At 57.8% G+C, this 6887-nt stretch overlaps 1 protein-coding gene across 1 annotated transcript in view; it reads left to right on the top strand.

The window, feature by feature from the left end:
* Positions 1 to 6887, top strand: part of LOC115948857 — a 32218-nt gene that overhangs the window by 819 nt on the left and 24512 nt on the right. The window lies entirely within an intron of this gene.

The raw sequence follows: 6887 nt of genomic DNA, 5'->3' as shown, positions 1-6887 counted from the left end.
CCCCTCGGTGCCCCTGGTCCCTCTGTGGCCCCCCGGTCCCTCTCTGTCCCCGGTGTCCCTCGGTGCCCCGCTCTCTCCCGGGAGAAGGGTCGCACCGGCTCCGGACTGCCCCTGCTCTCCCGGCAGAAGGCTGTGTGCTCTGTCATTGCGCTAATTACAGGCTGATAATGATGACTTGTTCCCTTGGGGGCTGGTTCTGCCCCGGGGACAGGTGAGTGCAGCTGCTGAGCCATGCCCTGCAGGGCACTCAGGGACAGGGGCCGCACTCAGTAATCACAGCACGGTTTGGGTTTGGAGAGACCTTCGAACCCAGCCGTGCCACCCTGCCATGGCAGGGACAGCTCCCACTGCCCCGGGCTGCTCCAGGTCCCCTCCGACCTGGCCTGGGGCACTGCCAGGGGTGCCGGGCAGCCACAGCTGTGCCAGGGCCTCCCCACCTGATGGCGAAGGATTTATTCCCAAAATCTCATCTAAATCTCCCAGCTTTTAATTTAAAGCACTTCCCTCTTGTCCTTCCAGTATCTGCCAGTATAAAAAGTTGTTCCTCTTTTTTAAAAGCCACCTTTAAGTACAGGGAGGTGCTGGAGGTCTCCCTGGAGCCTCCTTTTCTCCATGGAGGGCTCACACAGCTCTGTGCCCTCAGCTGTGCTCAGATCCTGCTGCAGGCTGGGAGGGATCCATGGCAGTGGTGTCCCATCAGAGCTCACTCTCAGCTGTGCTCACATCCCTGCTGCAGGCTGGGAGGGATCCATGGCAGTGGTGTCCCATCAGAGCTCACTCTCAGCTGTGCTCACATCCCTGCTGCAGGCTGGGAGGGATCCATGGCAGTGGTGTCCCATCAGAGCTCACTCTCAGCTGTGCTCACATCCCTGCTGCAGGCTGGGAGGGATCCATGGCAGTGGTGTCCCATCAGAGCTCACTCTCAGCTGTGCTCACATCCCTGCTGCAGGCTGGGAGGGATCCATGGCAGTGGTGTCCCATCAGAGCTCACTCTCAGCTGTGCTCACATCCCTGCTGCAGGCTGGGAGGGATCCATGGCAGTGGTGTCCCATCAGGGCCATGCAGGAACCAGTGTCCTGCAGAGCTGGCACCCTGTGAGAACGCTGGGCAGGTCCTTGTGTGGTTCTGGCCCTTGGTGGTGACTGTCCCCTGTTCTCAGAGGGAAAATCCCGAGGTGTGATAGCTCCAGAGCCAGGAAGGGGCTCAGAGGGAGGTGCAGCAGCCACGTGGAAACCTGAGGCAGATGCCTTGGCAACTTCTGGAAACATTCCCTGGAGGAAGGACAGGCTGGTGCAGGTTCAGTCTCACCAGGAGAAGTAACAAAACCTGGAGCAAAGGATGGGAGCAGCCATGGGAGTCACTGGGACATGCTGAAGGCCAGGAGAAATGACAAAGGTGGAACAAAGGATGGGAACAGCTGTGGGAGTCACTGGGACATGCTGAAGGCCAGGAGAAATGACAAAGGTGGAACAAAGGATGGGAACAGCTGTGGGAGTCCCTGGGACATGCTAAAGGCCAGTGATGGACATGGCACTCAGCAGAGGTTAGTGCAGTTTCCATCAGGCCTGCAGCAGCAGCAGGAGCTCCCCTGGGTGCTCTCAGGAGGGACAGCAGGGCTGGATGCTGCCCTTTGTTCTCCTGTGCATTTAAACAGCAGTGCCATTCCTGGGAGTGCGGTTCCAGGCAGTTCCCAGCCAGCTGGGTTCCAGGTGTGCTGTTGGAGAGCAGTGAGTTCCCCTCCTTTTCTGGTGTCAGCTGGTTCTGCTGAGCCCAGGGCAGTGTGTCTGGTGCATTTTGGGTGCTGCTGTTCCCTGGGGCCCGTTGCTCCCTGTGTGTTTGTGTTGCCCTGGCTGCGAGTGCTGCTCTGACAACCCCAGTGAGCCCTGGCAGTCCCAGCTGGAGCTGAGCCCAGGGGCTGCAGTGCAGCCAGAGCAGCCTCTGCTGCCCTGACACCTCTGCTGTGTCCCTCTGTTCCTTCTGGGATGGGTTCAGCTCACTGCAGAGAATCACTCTGGGATTTGGCAGCTTCAGGCTGCAGTTTCCCAGGGGTATCCAAACCAGGAGTCACCTGTGCTGCTGTGCCCTGCTCACCTGTCCTGGCCTCTGGGCTGTTTTGCCACACCTTGTGGCACAAGCCAGCCCAGATCTGCAGTGGACTGGGGTTCAAATTGGCTTTAAAAACTTCTGCTCAACACTTCTTGAAGTTCTTGCTCACTGGGGAGGGGCTGGGAGTGATGTCCCAGTTTATGGTAATTTAAAGGTGTTCTGGGCTTCAGAGTGTAACAGGGGGAGGAATTCTGTAACCCACAGAATGAGGCTTCCTATTCTTTGGGGCTCTCTGGAGGGAACCATTCCCTCCTTGGCCCCATCTGGACCCTCTCCTGTTTGGGGCTCTGAGGGAACCGTTCCCTCCTTGGCCCTAACTGGACCATCTCCTGTTGGGGCTGCCAGGACAAGGGACACCCAGCAGGGTGGCCTGAGCCTGGGAGCCCTGGGGCAGCCAGGGCTGGGCAGGAGGCTGGGCTGGGAGGAGGAGGAGGAGGAGGCAGTGGTGCTTCCCTGCCACAGCAGGGCTTGGAGAAGGCAGAGGAGGGTTCTGGAGGTGCTCAGGGGTGGGACCTGCAGGCTGCAGGTCTGTAGTCCCAGGGGCAGAGCAGCTGCTTCCCTGGTGCTCCAGGTGGATCCATCCCTGGTTCCCAGGTGGATCAATCCCTGGTGCTCCAGGCAGATCCCTGGTTCCCAGGTGGATCCATCCCTGGTGTTTCCAGCTGGATCCCTGGTTCCCAGGTGGATCCATCCCTGGTTCCCAGCTGAATTCCTGCTTTCCCAGGTGGATCAATCCCTGGTGCTCCAGGCAGATCCCTGGTGTTCCAGGTGGATCAATCCCTGGTTCCCAGCTGGATTCCTGCTTTCCCAGGTGGATCAGTCCCTGGTACTCCAGGCAGATCCCTGGTGTTCCAGCTGGATCCCTGGTTCTGCAGACAGATCCCCGGTGTTCCAGGTGGATCAGTCCCTGGTACTCCAGGCAGATCCCTGGTGTTCCAGGTGGATCCCTGGTTCTGCAGACAGATCCCCGGTGTTCCAGGTGGATCAGTCCCTGGTACTCCAGGCAGATCTCTGGTTCCCAGCTGGACCAATCCCTGGTTCCCAGCTGGACCAATCCCTGGTGTTCCAGGTGGATCAGTCCCTGGTTCCCAGCTGGATCAATCCCTGGTTCCCAGCTGGATCCATCCCTGGTGCTCCGGGTGGATAAATCCCTGGTTCCCAGCTGGATCCATCCCTGCTGTTCCAGCTGAGTTCCCGTTTGTCCCTGTCCCTGCCCTGCAGCAGCGGCTGCTGACTCCCAGTGGCCCTGAGCCCTCACTGCACTGGGGGCCAGGGAAGAGCCAGGCCAGGCAGGGAAGCTCCGTTCAGCCCTGCTCTGTGCCATTATTAACTCTGCTCCTCAGACTACTGGAGCTGTGGCTCGTTCTCAGCCAGGACTGGGTCAGCAGTGCCCTGCAGACCCAGCCCATCCATTCCCTCCTGCCACCAAGGCACCTCCACCAGCAGATCTGGTAAATTCTGAGCTGATTTTTATTGTGCAACAATCCTTGGGCTTCCCGAGGCCCACAGGAGAGACCCAGCCCAGCAGCTTGGCCAGATTAAATTGCTGCCACGTTCAGTCTGAGCATGAGCAATGCCCCAGTGCAGAGCAGAGTGTTGGGGTGTCCCTCCTGTGTCCCTCCTGTGTCCCTCCTGGGTGACAGTCACCAGGGCAGGAGGGAGCAGCCTCAGGCAGTGCCTGAGGGAAGATCCTTGGGGAAGGGAAGGTTTGGGGAAGATCCCTGCCCAGAAAGGGTTGTGGGGCTGCCCAGGCAGGGCTGGGTTCAGTCCCTGGAGTGTTGGAGGCTCCTGTGGGGCTGGCAGGGCTGGGCTGGGGCTGCTCTCAGGTGTTGCCAGAAACCAGAGTGTGTTTGTGGTGTCCTGGCAGGTCAGCTGGCTGCCATCAGGTATCGGGGAGATCTCTTCGCCTTCTCTCCCTGGGTTCTTACTTTGTTCTCTGTGTTCTGTTGTGGGGTATTCTCAGGGTCTGTGGGGCAGAATAACAGAAGGAGAGCTAACGTGGATGTTGAAGGTGGTTCAAAACCCAGTAATGTTCATATTTCTGTCTGAACTGCAGCATGGGTTCAGAGCTGCTTCTCCAGCTCTCCAATTCATGGCACTGTGTGCTGTGGGGGTGGCTGTAATTCAGCTTTATTTCTGTCTTCACCCCTCTTTATGTATTTAGCAGCAGAAGCAATGTATTGAATTTCAGGAAGAAAAACGTTGTTAAATTTCCTTCATTTGATTTGAATGGTGTGGGAGCCCTCAGAGATGATTACACTCATTTAGTAAATCCTTCCTCCTGCTTGCAGCTGCCTGGTTCTGTGCCCTGGTACAGCCAGTGCCAGCGTGGGGCAATGTCCCACCCAGGTTATCTCCTCAGGGGTGCTCTCTGGAGCAGGGATTAAACTGGAATAACAGCACGGTGTGCTGCTGTCCCCCTGCACTGCTCCCCTGCACAGGAGGGACCATTCCTGGGGCTTCATCCAGGGAGCTGCCCTGGGGCTTGGGGAAGCACAGCTGAGCCTGGAGAACCCCTGGGTGGGAGGGGATGGGCTTTGCTGGAGGTTCTGGTGGAGTGCCCGTCCCTGGAGGTGTCCAGGGAAGGGCTGGAGGTGGCACCCAGAGCTCTGGGCTGGGGACTGGGCACAGGAGAGCTTCTCCAGCCTCAGGGACCCCAGGGTTCCACGATGCTCTCATTCAGTGGCTCAGGGGTGGTTGGGTGTTGATCCTCTTCAGAGGATTTACATGGATTTACATGGATTTGGGAAAGGGAGGGCTGTGTGCCCCAGGAGGGACTGCTGCTGTGCACACAGTGCTGCTCAGGTTTGGGGGCTGAAGTGGGGAGGGAGCCTGCCTGCTCCAGTGCACTCTGGCACTCTGCATGGAGCTTAGGCCCTGCCTAACTGTGAGGGGCTGGAGCCCAACCTCTGCTGCTGGGGATGACCTGAGTACTTCATGTACTTCATATATTTCATGTATTTCGTGTACTTCATGTTTTTCATTGTCCATGAGGCAGCTGAGCACACACTGCAGTGCAAAGCAATAATCTGTGGTTTTAACCAGCAGATGATCCCTTTTAGCCCACTGCCTGCACTTCCCCTGCACGGCTTGGAGGGAGGAGCTGCAGCAGCAGAACCCAGGAGTGCAGGAGCACTGGGGTGTCCCTGGGAGCACTGGGGGGTCCCTCAGATGTCCCTGGGGTGTCCCTGGATCAGCCATCCCTGGGGTGTCCCTGGGAGCACTGGGGTGTCCCTAGGAACAGCCATCCCTCAGGGAAGTGCTGCTGCCAGGGTGTGTGCTGAGCTGCTCTGGCCTGGGCTGAGGGTTAATTAGGTGATTGCAATTAACAGGAGGTGCTGTGTGTGGAGTGCAGCCCTTGCACTGTGCTGCAGTCCCAGGGGATGTGCTGCCAAGTGTGGGATTGCTCTGAGAATTCCCTCAGCTCTCAGTGTCCAAAGGCTGAGCCTTATCTGAATCAAAACCTGGGTTTCCAGCTGTGCAGAAGCTCTGGCTCGCACAGCTGGCTGTGGGAAGGAGCTGTAAGCCCTGGGGGAGTGCCCAAAGGCAGAGCAGCTCCTCAGGGCAGTGCTGGGAGACTCCCCTGGTCCTGCCACACTCCAGGCTGAGGGTTTGTGTAGAAACCCTTCAGAATCAGTGCTGGCTTCTCTCACTCTCACAAGGGATGATGATGATGATGAGCAGTGTTTGATGATGATGATGATGATGAGCAGTATTTTCTCCCCCAGGAGCCCTGGTTCTGGCTGGCAGCAGAGCTGGGCAGCAGCTGCTCCTGGGACACCAAGCTGGGCCAGAGCTGTGCCAGGAGGGACCTGTCGGAGCTGCCCACGCTGCAGGAAGGGCTGCTGCCCTCAGCAGAAGCTTCTGGAGCTGCAGCCCCTGCCTCACCCCTGGGTATGTCCAAAGGGGTTGCTGCACAATGGGTATTTTACTGCTCAGTCAGTCCCAGCCTGCATTTGACCTTCCTTCAGTGGGAAATGAGGTTTGCAAAGTGTTTGGGGTGATTTTGTTGCCAAAGCCCCCCTCAAGATGAGGGGCAGGGTTTGTGTGCCTTCCCTGGATCTCCTAACGTGAACAGGCTCCTTTTGTGGCAGCTGAAGCTTTGCTTTGTTTTCCTGTGGAGTTCAGAGTGAGCCTGAGTGCAGCTGCCAGCCCTGGCAGTGTCCAGGGCCAGTGCAGGGTGTCCCTGCCCTGGCAGGGGCAGGAATGGAATATCTGTGAGATATCTGTAAAATCCCCTCCACCCAAGCCAGTGCATGGTTCCAGTCCTCATTGCTGCCCTTGGCTTTGGGTGCAGTTCCTGTTGCTGCTGCTGAGATTTGCAGTGCTGGCACTCCACTCCAGCCAAGGTCACTGCCCCTCTGCTCCTTCTCATCCCTGCAGGTCACTCACAGAAGGCTTGAGAAGCTCCAGCATCTCACGTTTCACCTTTGTGCTTCCATGCTTCCATTCATTTCCAGAGTATCCTGGTCAAACCCAGCCTAAAATGCAGTTTCCCAGCCCAGGGGTTCTTTTTGCAGAGCCAGGAGCTCCCTTGCCCATGAGGACATTCCCTTTGTGACTGCCCTGGCCAGGGTGTGCCTGAGTTGGTGAATGGAGGTGCCTGTCCCTGCACCAGTGGTGCTTCTTCACAAACAAACACAATTACTGAGAGGCAGAAAACATAACTGTGGTATTTTAAATAACCCTTCTGTGCTTACAGTTGAGTGCACATTGAGCTGTGCAGTTGGAGCTGTGCAGCTGTGCAGTTTGAGATGCGCTGTGTCAGCCGGGCTGTGTGC

This window comes from Geospiza fortis, unplaced genomic scaffold (genome assembly GCF_000277835.1).
Source record: "Geospiza fortis unplaced genomic scaffold, GeoFor_1.0 scaffold236, whole genome shotgun sequence".
Classification (NCBI taxonomy): Eukaryota; Metazoa; Chordata; class Aves; order Passeriformes; family Thraupidae; genus Geospiza; species Geospiza fortis.
Note: the sequence above shows the minus strand (reverse complement) of the source record. Positions and strands in the feature narration are given on the sequence as shown.